At 37.9% G+C, this 18299-nt stretch overlaps 1 long non-coding RNA gene across 1 annotated transcript; it reads right to left on the reverse strand.

Moving 5' to 3' along the window:
- Positions 1 to 870: 870 nt before the first annotated feature.
- LOC131496613 (uncharacterized) lies at positions 871 to 13164 on the reverse strand. The gene is made up of 3 exons (XR_009254571.1): positions 13013 to 13164; positions 10368 to 10514; positions 871 to 1293 (listed from the first exon to the last, which is right to left on the reverse strand). It is a non-coding gene; the product is annotated as an uncharacterized LOC131496613 (long non-coding RNA).
- Positions 13165 to 18299: the final 5135 nt, after the last annotated feature.

Here is an 18299-nt window from a genome sequence, read left to right on the forward strand (position 1 = left end):
TGGTAGCAAAAGCAGGATTTAAACTACCCAGGAGGGGCACCAGGGTGGCGGTTGGCTCAGTCTGTTAAGTGTTAAGCGTCTGACTCTTGATTTCAGTCCAGGTCATGATCTCAGAGTTCACTGGATCAAGTCCTGAGTCAGGCTCTGTGCTGACAGCACTGGGCCTGCTTGGGATTCTTTCTCTCCCTTTCTCTCTGCCCCTCTCCCGCTCACACTCTCTAAACAAACACACAAACACACAAACTTTTAAAAATAAAATAAACTACCCAGGCAATACAGCTTTAGAGCCTCTGCCCTTACCCATTATTCTCTGTCACCTCCCTGTAAGACAATGTGAGAAAAGTTCTCGCAGAATTGAGTCTAAAGATGGCCTAACAAAGTCTAAGCCTGTCAGATGCAAAAGGAGTCGGACCATAGCACTCAGCACCGATTTTCCACTGTGCACAACACAACATTGTTTGCCTGATTAATGATTCAAATTTTGCTTGAATTTACTTTTTATAGATTTAATATTTTGGTTTTATGTTGTATAAAAGCCACAGTGAAGTATAAGGAATTTACATGTCATTTATATTGCATGTATAACTTTTATGATGAAAAATCATCAAAATCAATGGCTCTCAAATAGTGACCATTTTTTTTTAAATTTTTTTTAACATTTTATTTATTTTTGAGACAGGGAGACACAGAGCATGAGCAGGTGAGGGTGAGAGAGAGGGAGACACAGAATCTGAAACAGGCTCCAGGCTCTGAGCTGGCAGCACAGAGCCCGACGCGGGGCTTGAACTCACGGACAGTGAGATCATGACCTGAGCCGAAGTCGGCCGCTTAACCGACTGAGCCACCCAGGCGCCCCTCAAATAGTGAACATTTTAACTCATCTTGAGGCAAGCTGGGCTTGCCTTTGTTGTTGACAAAGAAAGGAGATGTGAGGAGCCAACACCTGAGTATATCATTAATAATTAGAGGAAAAACAAATGCACTAAAAATAAACAAATGAATCATTAGTTAAGCCCATAGAGAAATGTTTTTTTTAAAAACCCTGAATCTCTACTAAATAAGAGATGTTTTACCAGACGATACTAGTTTCTTGAATTAAATGTGTGTGCCATGTTCCTGGTACAATCACAAAAAGCCAGATTTTCACAACAAAATGCTTCCTCTTTGTCTCTGGGGCAGATTTATAAAATATTCCAAATGTGCTGTTGGAGGCAAAAGCGGTAGGAATCCAGGTACATCAGGATGATTACGGTTGTCCGGTTGGAGCCTTCTGAGACGTCCTTGCGCAATTCTCTGTGTAAAAAGTAAAACATATTTGGAGTTTTCTGTGACAGTGGCTTTGCATTGCACAAGTCGTGAACTGCTTTTGATCACTTAACCATTTCCCCTTCCATGGACTGCCCACGTTTCCTCCACAGCACATCATGCTCCAGGAGAGGCGTCTCGTCTGTAACATGAGTCTCATTGGCCAAACGCTGCAGAATCACACTTGCCACTGAGTCCGCTTCTAACAGACTCACAGTGGCTCTGTCCTGAAAATTAATTTGTCTGAAATCCTGAAACTACAATTCTCTAAAAATACATTCAACTTTAGGTAAAGTGTATTTTCCCAAACTGGTGTCTGCAGACCACCTGTCTGCCCTGGCTCTGGACCGTCTCTCGGCCTGTGTTGGATTCTGCTGGCCCCAAATTCCACAGGACCCGTGAAGCCCAACCCCACCTTGCCCACTGTTTGGAATCTTCTCTTATCTCTTATGGAGTCCCTGTCAATTCCCCACAAAACTCTCCCCCACCTTTCTTTTTGCCCCTCAATCAAATCAGCTCCCTCTCTTCTCACCACATCCTGACAATCCCCATCCATTGCCCTCTATCCTCCTTCAAAACACTCTGGCTGTACATGTACTTTGTCAACCTTTAAGTCTCAGAGAAATAGTCACCAGCTCCCATGAAATCCTTTCCTGACTCCACTGGGCAGTTAATTGTTTTTCCCTCAATGCTATGGTTTAGATTTTTCTTTCATTTTCTTCATTTATTTCTTCATCTATTTCTCCTTCCACTCCTCTTTCTTCTTCCCCTCTTCCTTCTTCTTCTCCTCCTCCTCCCCCTCCTCTTCCTCCTCTTTCTTCTTCTCCTTCTCCTCTTCCTCTTTCTTCTTCTTACTTGACACAAGGTACTACTATTGCCTCTTATAAAAGTTTAAAGTCCTGGGTTCCAATTCTGCCTCCTCCACTAACCATGTGACATTATTCCTGTCATCTAATCCAACAGTGCTTTCTCATCTGCAATATGTTAATAAAAATAATAAAATGTAACAACAGTTTTGACAACACAACACAGAGTGCTTATGGTTACTATGTGCCAGGCACCCTTTTAAATGTGAATATATATTAATTTTTTAATAATGCAAAAGAGTGATAAAATAATTTCTAGCAAATTATGTAGCCATTTAAAAATAAGGAGGTAAAATATTAAACTATATCCATTATATAATATTAAGTGGAAAATCAAATTGCAGAAAAAAATATGTAACATGATCATCTACATTAAAACTATGCATTAGATATACAAATAATAGCTCTCATTCTTCCCCTCTCTCTATACACACACATGCACAATTTGAAGTTTTACAAATCATGTGTTTATATATCTACATAGTTTAAAATTTTCAATGAGCATTTAAAAATAAAATAAGTAGGAGAAAATGACTATATAAAAATAAATTGGGGATGGTGGTGCCTGGGCGGCTCAGTCCATTAAGTGTCTTACTCTTGATTTCAGTTCAGGTCACCATCTCTCACAGTCATGGGATTGAGCCCCATGCTGGGCTTCATGCTGGGGATGGAGCCTGCTTAGGATTGTCTCTCTCTTCCTCTCCCGCTGCCCCTCCCCCACTCATTTTTTTTTTTTTTACTCTCTCAATCAACAAATAATGATTTTGACAGGCATAGCAGAACTGACAATTTAAATAAATTATATTCATAAAAGTAAAACCTTGGCTAGGTATTTTCCTTATTCCAATCACAATTGAAAAAAAAGATTTTTGATATACACTTTTAAGAACCGCCAACTAAACCAACATTGTGTTTTTCTAAATATCCCCAATGAGAGCATAGATTTCTAATTCGGGAATTTTTTTTTTTTTTTTAACTAGACAGTGGCATTTGTCATCGTGGCTGATGAATAAAATTGCTAATGAGCCTGGGTAATGCCGATATTAGCCAAAACCATCACAGACTTTTCTCTCATTCAAAGCACTGTAACTTTTAAAGGATGTTTTATGGGTAACCGTTCATTCCTTTTATAGGATATAGAGACCTCAAAATGTTTCCAAAGTTTATTTCAAAATAATAAGCTTAATTATGTTTTATGGGAAGAAATCTGCATACTTAACAAAATTTCACTGCTCAGGTTCAGTTACTCTAGTTAGCTGCCAATTGGAATACATTTCTAAAACTTTTCAATAATTTCATCAGTCCTAGAAGTTACTAAATAAATGCCTTACTTATCACTGTAGATTTTTCTTCTACCTTCTTTTAACAGTACATCTGTCATTTCATCTCTGCAAGTAACTTTTGAATATAAAGTGTTTTGCATATTTATAACGTATTCTTGCATTGGAATGAAAATAAACTTTTATTATTTTTGCCTATAATTACCATCACAATGAATAGCAGATCTTAAGAGTGCTGTTACTTCAAGTTGAAACCCAAGACAGCAACACTGACCACTTCCTTCCCCACCTCCAACATGTATCTGCATCTCTTTCATTCAATACGAGGAAACTTCCTCTAGTCTGAGATTAATCTCTCAACCCTCTCTCAGAAACTTGTTCCACCATTTAGATCTGCTCATCATTAATATCAGCCCCTCTTTTCACCCAGCTTTTGCCCCTCAGTGTTTAAATAAGTCAAGTCTCTTCCATAGAATGTTGAAAGATACAGAGAGACAGAGACAGACACAGAGAGATATAGAAGACCTCGATCCCTACATCTTCTTCTAGTTTCTGACCAATCATTTGCTTCCTACTTTAAAACAATCATAGTCTCAGGGTGCCTGGGTGACTCTGTCAGTTAAGCCTCTGACTTCAGCTTAGGTCATAATCTCCAAGTTCCTGAGTTCAAGCCCCATGTCAGGCTCTGTGCTGACAGCTCAGAGCCTGGGGCCTGCTTCAGATTCTGTGTCTCCCTCTCTCTCTGCTCCTCCCCCACTTGCACTCTGTCTCTCTCTTCTCTCAAAAATAAACATTAAAAAATTAAAAACATAAAATAAAGCAATCTTAGTGTCTTAAATTACCCACTTTCACATTCTTTTCAAGCCAGAGCACTTAGGGCTTGGCCCCAATCACTCCAATGAAAGTTTCAGTGATAGTCACAAATGAATCCATTTACTAACCCAAGGGATGATTTTCAGGCATCTTACCTGAATTTCTTGGCAGCATATATTTTGCCACTTTTCCCCACTCTTTGCTTGGAGCTTTTACTTTGCCTTTTGTGAAACCACACTCTTCCTGTTCTCCTTTTATCTGCAATTCCTTTTTGTGTATTTTGGAAACTCACCATTTAAACTTGATTCTCCACAGAATTTCATCCTGAGTTCCTCTCTCTTCTCGATCTATACACTTATCCTGATCATCTCTTCCTTGGTCAAGTCCTCAATTAATATCTCTACCTTTTGGCATCCTAACCTTTGACTCTAAACAGGGCTTTGTCCCCCGAATGCCAGTTTTAACTCATCATGAGACTCCACAAACTCTCTTATCCTCTATGCTCTCCCCTTTTGGCAAATGGCACTACTAGTTGCTAAAATAAAAAACATGGAGTCCTTCTAGAATTTTTCTCTCTACCTCATTTCCCATATCCATTGATCTTTAAGCCCTGCCAATTTTATTCATTAAGTGGTTCCTAACTATTACTTTAGGGATTTTTCCCTTATTTAGATTCCTATCATAATCTCATTGGATCTGCCTTTAGTTTTATCTCTTCCAACATACCCTCCCCAACTCCATCATAACTTATAAAAAATTTGTTTAATGTTTATTTATTTTTGATAGACAGAGTGTGAACAGGGTAAGGACAGAGAGAGAGGGAGACACAGAATCTGAAGCAGGCTCCAGGCTCTGAGCTGTCAGCACAGAGCCCAACACAGGGCTTGAACCCACGAACTATGAGATCATGACCTCAAGTCGGAGGCTTAACTGACTGAGCCACTCAGGCACACCATAAAAAACTTTCTAATACACAAATCAATAACTCCCCATCAACTCCTAGATAAAACCCAAACCTAAGGCTGTACAAAATCTGGCCCCTGCCTACCTTCCCAATCTTATCTTCTCTCTAAATGCCACAGGCATCCTAAGATCTGGTCATACTCAACAACTTGTAGTTTTGTGAACATACTATATTCTCTCTTTCCACACGGTCCCATTACTTTCTTTCTCCTTTCTTCTTAGCTTAATCATTTCTTCTTTGAAAACACCTCAGTATCACTTCTACCAAGATATATTTTATTAGAACTTCCTTAACCATATTACCCAGAATTAAAATAGGCAAACTTCCTGTGGGAATCCATAGATCTTTGCCTACATTTGTCACATCATATCTCTTGTTTGCAAGTTCCAAAACTAAACCCAAAACAGAGTTAAAAATAGGGAAGGGGGAACTAAAGAGAATGCTTTAAGTTAAAGTCAGTGGAAAGCCCAAGAAATAAATTTTAAAGCGTATCTGAATATAGCAGCTTAACAAATGTCCTCCGGAGTCCATGTATTTTTCTCCATCTTTATTTTTCTGTGTTGGCCGTACTCTCAAGTAGGCTATCACTGCATGGTGGCAAAGAAGGTCATCAGCTGCTTTCTTAAGATTTCCATGAAAAGTCCTAGGATAGTTTCTCATTGAACTAGCTATAGCCACTTGCCTATTTTACTGAACACTCACACTGGTTAGGACAAAGATAACCTGACTGACCAGGCGTAGGTCACATACCCACTCTTGGTGGTGGGGTATGGGATAGAATCAGCGTCCTCTAAAATATGAACTAAGAGAAATTAGTCCATCCAAAAGGTGATGGGCATAGAAGGGTACATAGTCTACTATAACCCTTGTCATACTATATTATTATAGTGTGTTTATCTGCTCACTGATTTGTGAGACTTTTCAAGATATAGATTATGTTTTCAACTATGTAACCCAATTACAAAGTATACTCATATCGGTGTTCTTGTGAGAACTTCATGAAATAATGTATTTATAGCACCTATAATACTATCCAACCATAAAGAAAGAATAAAATCTTGCCATTTACAACAAAATGGATGGACTTTGAGGAGATTATGCTCAGTGAAATAAATCAGACAGAAAAAGACAAATACCATATGATCTCACTTATATGTGGAATCTAAAAACACTAAATAAAAAACAAAAGCAGACAAAACAAGAACCAAGTCCATAGATACAAAGAATGGACTGGTGGATGCCTTAGGCAGGATGAGGTGGGAGAAATGAATGAGAGGTGTCAAAAGGTACAAACTTCCAGATATAAAATAAATAAGTTATGGGGACATAATATGTAGCATGGTGACTGTAGTTAATAATACTGTATTTTATATATAAAAGTTGTTAAGAGAATAAATCTTAAAAGTCCTCATCATAAGAAACAGTATTTTTGTAATGGTATGGTTATGATGTTAAGACACCGTGGTGATCATTTTGCACAAAAACATTGAATCTTTATATTGGACACTTGAAACTAATATAGTGTTATATGTCAATTATATCTCAATAAAAAAGCATTTATCACATAGATATACAAAACAATAAATATTAGCTATCACTGCTGCTATTATTGTTTCACATACAGAGTGAAACATGAAATAAGCTTTATCTGTATAGTCAATGTACAGAAAAGGCCCATATGCATGATTGTCATAAGAGAAAATATTTTCACTTTCAAGTAACAGAAAGTCCACCTAAAAGTGAATTAAACTTAAGAGCACTTTTTATCTTACATAGCAAGGCATCTAGAAGCCACATGGCTATAAGGAGATGGTTAAATCTGTGGCTAAAATAAGTACTCAGGGATCTAGAGTACTGCCATCTTTTGGTTTTGTCATGCTCAGAGGCTGGGCTAGTTCATCATCATAAGAGATTAATTAAGCTCCCAGCAACACATCTTCACATACCAGTGGCCTAGAGGTGGAAAAAGGAATATCTTTTTCCATGGATCTCTTTTTAAGAACAAAGAGTTTTCTTAGGATCCTTCCTTTCCCAAGCCAATTACTACAAACATATACAAACATACCAACATATCGTTGGTCAGAACTGGTCAGTGAGACCACTTCAATTCTCACGGACCAAGCAAGATGCTTTCAAAAGGAGGACAGTATGCTAACTTTTGGGACCCTGTCAGTATGAAGGCAGGGGTGCTGGTGAAAAATGATGTCTGTGCATTTTGCAGTTATTTCCAAAGTAATATGTGCTCATTGTTGCAATTCAATACATCTGCGTGTTTACAGTAAAATTACTATTCACCCCTTTTGGCTCCTAATTTTATCCTGTGGTATACACACAGTGAACAGTTGGTATGTTTCTTATTTGTTCATACAAAAATAGGATCATGTTGGTGAGTTGGCTCCCCAAAATTGAGACATGCTATATATATTCTAGAACATTTTCTTTCTAATAGGTGCATATTCCTTCCATAGTATACTGTGCCAGTTATCAGTTCATTGCCTTTCAGGTCCAAGACCACTCTTCTTTGCCCTGTTTTATGATCCTGGATGCTATAAACATTTCTCCTTTGGGGCACCTGGGTGGCTCAGTCAGTTGAGCATCTGACTTTGGCTCAGGTCATTGTCTAGTGGTTCATGAGTTTGAGCCCCACATCAGGCTCGCTGCTATCAGCCTGTCACTGCAGAGCCCACTTCAGTTCCTCTGTACCCCTCAACCCCGTCTCTGCCTCTCTCCTGCTTGTGCTCTTCAAAAAAAAAAAAAAATATATATATATATATATTTTTTTTTATTAAAATATATATATATATATATTTTTTTTAATAAATAAATAAACTTTTCCTTTAAAACCTGGCTCAATTTTAGGCTCTGTCAATAGAGGGTGCTGGAGAGACACCTCAAAGCCAGAGTTGGGAGAAGGAATTTTTCTTCCTGCTTCCTGAGTGCTGTTTTTGGCATGGCAGCCAGTTAATGGACCTGGAAAAGGCCTAGTAGTGCTCATATCAGCACTGGGAGCTGCACATTTCAGCATGGATGCTCCGTTAAGGTTTTCTGCCACCCTGAAGTTTTGGTCTAGGGACCAGTTGTAGTTCCCTCCGCAAGTTTCTTGCCATCAGCATGCTGCATGTTCCTGTGGCAGCCTCACCCTCTCTAGAGGTCTGAATCTCAGTCATGGGCAGAAGGAGGAGAGCTCTTTTAGATTCTTCTTTCCTTCTTCCCTCTTCTTCAGCCCAAAGAATAATAAATGTTTCATGCATCTGCTACTTCTCTACTTCTTATAGTTTTCTCTCCTTCTTCTAGTAGTTAACCACCTTTAACTGGTTAACCATTTTTCTCTGTTCATTTTTTTTTTAATATATGAAATTTATTGTCAGATTGGTTTCCATACAACACCCAGTGCTCATCCCAAAAGGTGCCCTCCTCAATACCCATCACCCACCCTCTCCTCCCTCCCACCTCCCATCAACCCTCAGTTTGTTCTCAGTTTTTAACAGTCTCTTATGCTTTGGCTCTCTCCCACTCTAACCTCTTTTTTTTTTTTTTTCCTTCCCCTCCCCCATGGGTTTCTGTACTTTTGTACTTTTTCTCTTCTCACTGGATTGTGACTGGTATGGATGAATACACTATAATTTAATTTAATCATACCCAGTGTATTCAATAGTTATGGTTTTGTTTGTATGTCCTGCTCTCCATTTATTATTTAATAAGTATTCATTGAGAACTTACTGTGTACCACATATTAAACACTAGGAATATCGTGGTAAGCAAGACTAATAAAGTCCTTACTTCATGGAGTTTACAGTCCAGAGCAAAGACTGAGATAATAAAAATAAATATAATATTCAAGATAGTGATAAATGCTGTGAAGAAAATATGAATGTTTAAGAGATTAGAGAGTAAAAATAAATCAAGGGATAGGGAACAATTGGGGTAAGCAAGATCAAGAAGGCCTTCACTGAGGAGGTGGCATTTGAACAGAGATCCGAATGATGGGAAAGAGTTGACAACAAACATCCATTGTGGCTGGATCATGGTGTCAAAGGAGTAGAGTGATATGTGGTGAGAAGTCAGCATATGATGCAAGGATACGTAGGTAATTGAAAGTTTGGATATCATTGTGAGGGTGATGGGAAGCCATTGGAATGTGTTTTTTAAAATTTATTTAAACACTTTTTTTTTAATGAGACAGAGTGGGGGGGGGCAGAGGGAGGGAGAAAGAGAGAGAGAGGAAAAGAGAGAGTGAGAGAAAGAGAGAGAGAGGGAGTGAGAGAAAGAGAGAGTGAGAGAGAGAGTGAGAGAAAGAGAGAGTGAGAGAAAGAGAGAGGGGGAGAGAGAGAATCTTAAGCAGGCTTCACGCCCAGCTTGGAGCCCAATGTGGTACTCACTCTCATGACTGAGATCATGATCTGAGCTGAAATCAAGAGTCGGTTGCTTAACTGACTGAGGTAACCAGCCCCCACCCCTCCACTGGAATGTCTTAAACAGAGAAGTAAAACAAACTACTTTACGTCTTCAAAAGGCCACTTTGGCTCTTGTATACAAAATAAATTCTTCAAATTACTATGCTGTATGCTTGAAATGAATATAACATCGTGTGTCAACTATACCTCTAAAAAACAAAAAAGTAAAAAAAAAAAGCATAAACTCTCTGGAGTCAAGAGTACAGACAGGTTATGCAAAGTTGGAGGCTATTACAATCATTCACAGAGAGATATTGTTGACTTGGACCAAGATGTTAGCAATGGATGCTGTGAACAGTGAAAGAGAATGAATGTAAGATAGAGCCTGTAGATGTTGCAGGTTGATTATATGTAGAGAATGAGAAGTGAGGAATCAGAGATAACTCCTAGGTTGGGGCCTAAGCAAATAGTTAGCTTATTTGGGCCCTCCATTAGCAATTCTCAAACTTTTTGGTTGCAGGACAATTTTCTATTTTTAAAAATTATTGGGTAATTTAAAAAATGCTTTTGTTTATGTGGGATACTTATATACATATGTGTATATGAAAAAAATTTACTTTTTACTACATTAAAATAAAAACAAATATTTAAAATATTTCTTACTAATTCATTTAAAATAGAAATAAGTCCATGACATATTGACATAAATAACATACTTTATGAAAAATACCACATTTGGGGGTACCTTGGGTGGCTCACTCAGTTAAGCGTCCAACTTTGGCTCAGGTCATGATCTCGTGATTTGTGAGTTCGAGCCCTGCATCAGGCTCTGCACTGGCGGTGTGGAGCTTGCCTGAGGTTCTCTCTCCATCTCCCTCTTTCTCTGCACCCACTAAAAATAAATAAATAAACTTTAAAAAATAATAGCACATTTTTATGAAAAATATTCTCCACAAAAATGGTGAGAAGAGAGGCATTATTTTCTATTTTTCAAATCTCATTAAGGTCTGGCTTAATAAATGACAGTCATATTCTTAAATCACCTTCTTCATTCAATTTATTGTGATATATTGTTTGGTTGTGGTACATGAAGAAAACTGTGTCTCACAGTTTCTCACAGTGTCTCACAGTGTCTCACAGTTAAATATGCAGTTAGGAAGGGGAGAGTTATTTTAATACTCTTTTCAGATAATTGCAGATATTATTCGATGTTACACTAAAACTTGATAAACGGTAGCTTCTGAAAGGTGAGCTGCAATGCTCCATATCAATGAACTTTTCTTAGTGTTATATTAAAATCCATTGGTTTGCCTTGCACTTTAAAAAAAAAATATTTATTTATTTTGAGAAATAAAGAAAGAGAAACAGAGATCCAGAGCATGAGTGAGGGAGAAGGAGTGAGAAAGGAAGACAGAATCTGAAGCAGGCTCTGGGCTCTAAGCTGTCAGCACAGAGCCTGACACAGGGCTCTGAACTCACAAACCATGAGATCTTGACCTGAGCGGGAGTCAAAGGCCTAAATGACTGAGCCACCCAGGCGCCCCTTGTCTTGCAGTTTTAATTAATCTTTTATCTATACATGATTTTAATCACATGTATGTCCAGGGTTCCCCAGACCACACTTTGAGAACAACTGAATCACAGAACGTTAATCATTAACTTAACAAATATATATTAGGTTGTTACCCTATGTCAACACTGTTCTATGAGGTAGAAATACAAAGAAATGATTGAACATGACCCCCCTTGCTTTCTTAGAACTCACAGTTTTGAGCATATTACCCTGGAGGGCTCTTGGCCCTTTAAAGATACCACCGAGGAGAGAGTTCCCTTCTCAAACAAAAATATTTTGTATGCCAAAAAGTCAAAACCCCAAACCATACTAGGGAGTTCTTACTCTCTGAAGAAAAAGACAAATGGCACGTTCTCAGGTATGCAAGTAAATGTAAGGCAATAAAACATGTTTATACACATACTTCCTGTATTGCTTTATCACTTCCAGCATCATGATAAACCGCCCATATAGATTACTAACTCTGACCTCTTCACACATTACAGTCAGATGCCAACATCTTTCTTTCAAAAAATTCCAGTATCCCCTGTATCATCTCCAACCTTCTTTATTCTTCCAAGAATATTCATAATAAACTATTGCTTCATGAAGTGACCTCACACATCAACTCCTTGAACTCTGTATACATTAACAAAGCCAGAATGATGTGAGATTAGGGGAAATCCCATATACTATCTGTGGCTGAGCATTTCCTTAATCTTGCCAACTTTTTTTTTTTTTACCTTCATCAACACTATGATATAATTATAATGTTCAACTATCATTTAGCTTCCTGATCTGGATATGAAGATGGATAGCTTAATCAGAACAATGGAAAAGTTGGTTTCAGGCTATAGTCCTTAAAATTTGGTTATGAGGGGTACCTGGGTGGCTCAGTCAGTTAAGCCTCTGACTTCGGCTCAAGGTCATGATCTAATGGTTTGTGAGTTTGAGCCCCAGGTGGAGCTGTGCTCACAGCTCAGAGTGTGAAACTTGCTTCAGATTCTTTGTCTCCTTCTCTCTCTGCCCCTCTCCCCCACTCACACTCTGTCTGTCTCTCTCTCAAAAATAAATAAACATTATTTATTTATCTCTCTCTCGAGATAATAAACGTTATTTATCTCTCTCTAGAAGAGAGTGGGAATTTTCTCTGTGTTCACATTTACAAGTACTACATTTTCCACTTTACTTTTTTTTTTTTTTTTAACGTTTATTTATTTTTGAGACAGAGAGAGACAGAGCATGAACGGGGGAGGATCAGAGAGAGGGAGACACAGAATCTGAAATAGGCACCAGGCTCTGAGCTGTCAGCACAGAGCCCGACGCGGGGCTCGAACTCACAGACCGTGAGATCATGACCTGAGCCGAAGTCGGCCACTTAACCGACTGAGCCACCCAGGCGCCCCTCCACTTTACTTTTTAATTTTTATGTATTACATTTTATTTGTTTCAGTAATCTCTACACCCAATGTGGGGCTTGAACCCATGACACTGAGATCAAGAGTTCCACACTCTTCTGACTGAGCTCTACATTTTCTACTTTAATTAAAGCAAATGCTATATAAACATTTGTCAGGCTGGAAATAGGGAAGTCTAAATATGAGGAAATCGAGCGTCATAATTTTAACTGAAAAGTTCAGAGCTAAAAACTTATCTGGCAAGAAATGACAGTAAAGATGGAAATGACAATTAAAATTGCTCATCTAGTTAAAGGATAATCATTAATAAACCACTGAAAAAATAATTTCAGTCCTTCATTTTAAAATGAAAGAACAGCTCCAGCTGTTAAAGGACTAAATGTGATAGTAAATATGTAGCACCCAGGGCAGTTCCAGAACTCACTGTTTTGCCCAGAATTTGTGATCCCCAAAGGCCACCAGGGAGCGGAGTCTGATGCAAAAGCAAAGAGCCTTTATTCGAGCTAGCTCGATCTCAATCCCCTACCTGCACCGACGCAGCAGTGAGATGCCGGAGAGAGAAGGAGGGTTTCAAAAGCACAAAGGTTTTATAGGGATCTAGGGGCGGTTGGTGGGGTAATGGTCGTGGCCTTAGCCGATTGGGTCAGAGTCCCGTTACGCAGGTCGCCAGGCGTGGTTTGAACGGGAAGTTTGAACTGGAAGTTTGAACGGGTGAGTGGGAAGTTACTCAAGGGGAGGAGGCGTGGTCTGAGGTTTGAGTGGGTATTTTTTTCTGTGGCCATGTTGGGGACATAGTCACTCAAGAAGGAGGATACAGAACAAGATGGAGACACCGAACAAAATGTAGTTGGCCAGCCTAGGTCTGCTCTTTCACCTACTAGGACTCGACTAATGTTGATTCCTTTCCTTCCTCCCTTTCTGAACCTCTTCCAAGGATTATCCTTGGAATATACTCTTCTTGACTGGCTGAACAAAACAATAAATATCAATCATGCTGTTAATGATTCCAAGTGTTTTCAAAATGTTTTTCTCTATGCATTTCACTTTATCCAGTGAATATTTACTGATGCATACTACAAGTCATGTCCTTCCAAGTCCTGGAGATACGGCTCTGAATATAACTGACACAGCATTTGAGTCTCATGGGGAAGATAAGCATCCATCAAATAATTATGGAAATAATTAATTATAATCATCTCTATTTCATACCTTTTCTCCTTAATTCTTCTCATTGAGAAATATACTGTACACTTGGCTTATTTATCCAGCATATTCTCTGTCCTTCCCACTATAATGTCTGTTTTATTCCTTGCTGAATCCACCAAGATTAATGCTTTGCATATAATAGACATTCAATGAAAATGTTGAGAGAAATGCATGAATTATAATTTTAATAATCACTCTGAAAAAGTTAAGGATACTATGTGAGCCTATAACATGGGGGTTAACCTAGTGTTTTATACCAAGGATAAGAGAAAGAGATCTCATTGTATATAAAAGAGAAGTGAAGGGACTGGTCATATAAAAAAATATAAGGAGGTAATTGACGTCTCTGAGAAGCCATAAGAAACTTAAGTGTTAAAATTGAGGTTAGAATATAGAAGGAGAAGAATCAGACGGATGAATACAGAGAACAAACTGACGGTTACTGAAAGAGCAGACCTAGGCCGGCCGACTAGTGAGTATGTCCCTGACATGACTGAAGAAAGAGGTTCCCGCTCAAACCTCAGACCACGCCTCCTCCCCTTGAGTAACTTATGTTTTCTAAGAAAGCAGGCTACTGATTGATGCATTCTTCCGAAGTCTAAGGTGGGAGGAAGGGGAGTATGAGAGGCGTGGAAAGTGTGAGTAGAAGAAGGAGGGCTTCTCTCTGGTAGGGGCCAGAGGCAGGAGCCCTCAATCCTGTCCAGGCTTAGAATGACGTGGGAGCATTTTACCCCTCCCCAAACCAATTAATCAGAGTCTCTGGGGATGGTATTTGGTGCTAGGTATTTATATAGCACAGCAAGGCTGACAGCCAATGGTTAATAGGTGACCAGTGAGAAATGTTCTGTATACACTGAGGCCAAACATGTTAGAGATCCTCAGACATAGTGGTTCTTAAACTTCAGGTGCATCAGAATCTCCTGGAAGACTTGTTCAAACACAGATTGCTGAGCCCCACCCCCAGAGTTTCTGATTTAGTAGGTCTGTGACCACCAGGCCCAACATTTGCATTTTTAACAAGTTCCAGGTGACGCTGATAATTGCTGATCTGGGAACCACACCTTGGCAGCCATTGTTCTATCCTTCCCCAGCCAATCAGCTGAGGCCATGATCCCTATAAAACCTTTGTGCTTTTGAAACCCTCTCCCTCTCCCCCCCCTCCCCCTCCCCCTCTCTCAAAAAAAAAATAAGTATAAAATCTGGTCAAATTCTTTTAGAGTTTGGCAAAACCAACTATTTTCTTTGTATGTCAATTAAGTTATAAGTAAAAATAAATGGCGCATATGGCAGAAATACTATCAAAAACACAGTGAAGAATCACGAACTTCATCTCAACATAACTTTTATTAAATCCCAAACTTTCAGAGGCTAAACTATGTTTGTTAGAAACAGGCTGGAGAGGGAAAGCTGTGGCATGTCACAGAACAACTTTCCTTCCAAGCCTTCACAGGTATTACAGAGCAACTGAAATTCACAGTTTAGAAAGAGATAACACAGAAAAAGACAGAACAGCTACCTTTTAAAATGGGCCTATTGGAAGAAAAAGGAAAACACTGCTAAACATTTCTGATTTATATTCTCAGCAAGATTTGATAGGATAGTGTCTGTATGCAGTCCAGAGATGGAAATGAGCTAAAAATGAAGATTAGAAGGAAGTATTTTTCTAAAACATGTTATTTAATATAGAGAAGTTGAATTACTATGTTGAAAACTGAAACAAATGTAATATTGTTTGTCAACTACACTCAAAATATTTTTAAATGTGTTATTTAATACAAGAGGCAGTGAATAATAGATTGCCGTGTCACAAATTAATGTGATAGAGAAATTATTCTCAAGAAATTATCCTACAGTCCAAAAACAAAAGAAATTTCTGAAAAGTATAAGAAGACATAATGAAATGGGAGATCTATAGGATCTTAGGAGTTATCTCATTCAAGAAGCTGGGCTGGATTAGGGGGCCAGGCAAAGGTATCACAGATCAAGAATATGCACCTTATGTTTTACTCACAATATGACCTATGGTCATTCCAACACTGTCTGAGTTTATTCAAATGTATTGATTTAGCAATTGTTTCATCTTTGGTTCAAATAAAGTTTCAAAATAAGCTTTAATATTTGCATACCTAATGAGATTCTTTGCCTTCTGATGGATATTCAGTCTTGAGACTAAAAGACAGTATTTCTTTAAATTCATTTTTATCCATTTATCCTGTGATAACTATTGATTTCTCCCATTTCTTTGGTTTAACTGGATATTTTATTTGTTGCCTTTTAAGTAGTATCTTGTTAATGAAAATATCCAGAAGTTCTAAATATTTATTATGTTCATTTAAGTAACAGTAAACACATACCATTTATTGAATGCTTACTATGTGCCAGTCTCCTTTCCAAGTATCCTCTGTGTATTCATTCATTTCAACTTCATAGTAATTATGTCAGGTAGGCACTCTACCACTTTAAAAATGAGGAAACCAAGTCACAAAGTTCTAAGTCATTTCTTAGTAGGATTAGGATGTAATTTAAGTCCAACTAGCCTTACTGTAAAATTCATATAACCACTAAACTATATGCTGTGAAGAAATTCTAGAAAATTTATTTTGGCCAATTAATTATTAAGAATTTTAATTGCCCACAGTGTAGTATCTGTTGAAATTTTTACTAATTGGCTTTTCAGTTGTTTGATTAGTTTGGTAGCACATTGAAAAGTAATTGAATAAATTTGACCAAATTTTCTTCTATTGACAAAGAGCATACTTATCAAGTTTGATTTGAAGCTTGGTAATCTGAAAATGAAGTGACATTCAATATAATTTTATTTAATAAAATTTTCTATAATATTTAATAGATGGTGATGAAAATTATTACAGAATTTGGAGTCATGACATAGATAACTACACTGAATGAAGCCTGTTTCAAACAAAACTTAATATATAAATTTATAACTCTATAATAAATATAACAATGGTTAATTCTAGAATTGACTGTTGAAACTGGATGAGGGCAAATTCAACATCTACATATATTACTTTGCAGTTCTATCTCCTACATGTAGTATAATTTTTTTTTAATTTTATTTTAGAGAGAGAGCATGCAAGTGGGGAAGAGGGAGGGAGGGAGAGAGAGAAAGAGAATCTTGAGCAGGCTCCATGCTCAGCATGGAGCCCAATGCAGGGTTCGATCTCACGAACCTGGGATCATGACTTGATCTGAAATCAAGACTTGGATGCTCAACCGACTCAGCCACCCAGGTGCCCCAGATGTAGTAGAATTTAGGTACTCTGTTCTCTCTCTCTCTTTCTCTCTGTCTCTTTCTTCCCTTTTTTCTTTATCCCACCAGTCTGTGGTATGAATATGGTTATGATAAGATTAACTGAATCTCACTTCAACCCAAAGATAAAGAGTTGAGAAGAGCTAGGAAGCTAGAGAAAATGAGATGAAATCAAGTAACTTCAATTAATTTTGAAGGGATAGAATGAAAGCATGTTAGGGAAAGTATCAAGGCATGAAATTGGAATAAGTGAGTACCTATCATATTAAGGGTTTTTTTTTTTTTGGTAAGCCAGACATCTATTACAAAGGCAATGGAGAGTTACTTAAAATTTTTGATCAGGGAACTAATACAAACAATACAATAGAAAGAATCCTGGAAGTAGTGTAGTGTGAGCCTGGAGCTAGGAGTGGTAGAGAGAGGAGTGGTTATAAATTAATGGCGTCATTGGACTAGAGGAAGCTATAAATAAGGCATTTAGTGATAAGAAGTCAAATTAAGGCAATGATATCAGAAGCAAAAAGTTGGAGCATATTAGGGGAAAATTTAGATATATAAATACAAAATTATTTTTATCAGAATCTATATACAGTATTTCTTTTATTTATTTATTTATTGAGTTTATTTATTTTGAGAGAGAGAGAGAAAGCAGGAGAGAGACAGAGGAAGAGGAGAGAATCCCAAGCAGGCTCTGTGCTCTGCTCTGAGCTCCACACAGGGCTTGATCTCACAGTGAGATCATGACTTGAGCTGAAATCAAGAGTCGGATGCTCAACCAACTAAGCCATCCAGGTGTCCCCTTTCCTTCTTTTTTTAAGAAAAAATTGCTAATGTGCCATACAATCTTTATCCTCTTTATTATATTCCCAGAGTCTTGACTACTCTGTCATTCTCCATGCATTTTTTTTTTCACATTACTGGTTTAATTCTTTCCAAAATGTTAACACACCACTTTAACCACCATGATTTCAGGTAAACTATACTCTAGTATCAGCTGAAGTTCTTTGTTGATAAGTATGAGAACCATCTCTGAGGAGACAGTGAGGAATAAAGACGCTGGGGTTAAAATAAGGAAAGAGGGTCAAAGTCCTGTGGATAATTAGCAGGTTTTTAAACTAAGCAATGGAAATGTATTGTAAAGCCAGTGGGAGATCACAAAATCTATAAGGAAACTCAGAAACCAAAGCTAATCTCGGAGGGCTAAAGCTTGGAAATACAGAAAATTCTGGT

Source organism: Neofelis nebulosa, chromosome 15 (genome assembly GCF_028018385.1).
Source record: "Neofelis nebulosa isolate mNeoNeb1 chromosome 15, mNeoNeb1.pri, whole genome shotgun sequence".
Taxonomy (NCBI): domain Eukaryota; kingdom Metazoa; phylum Chordata; class Mammalia; order Carnivora; family Felidae; genus Neofelis; species Neofelis nebulosa.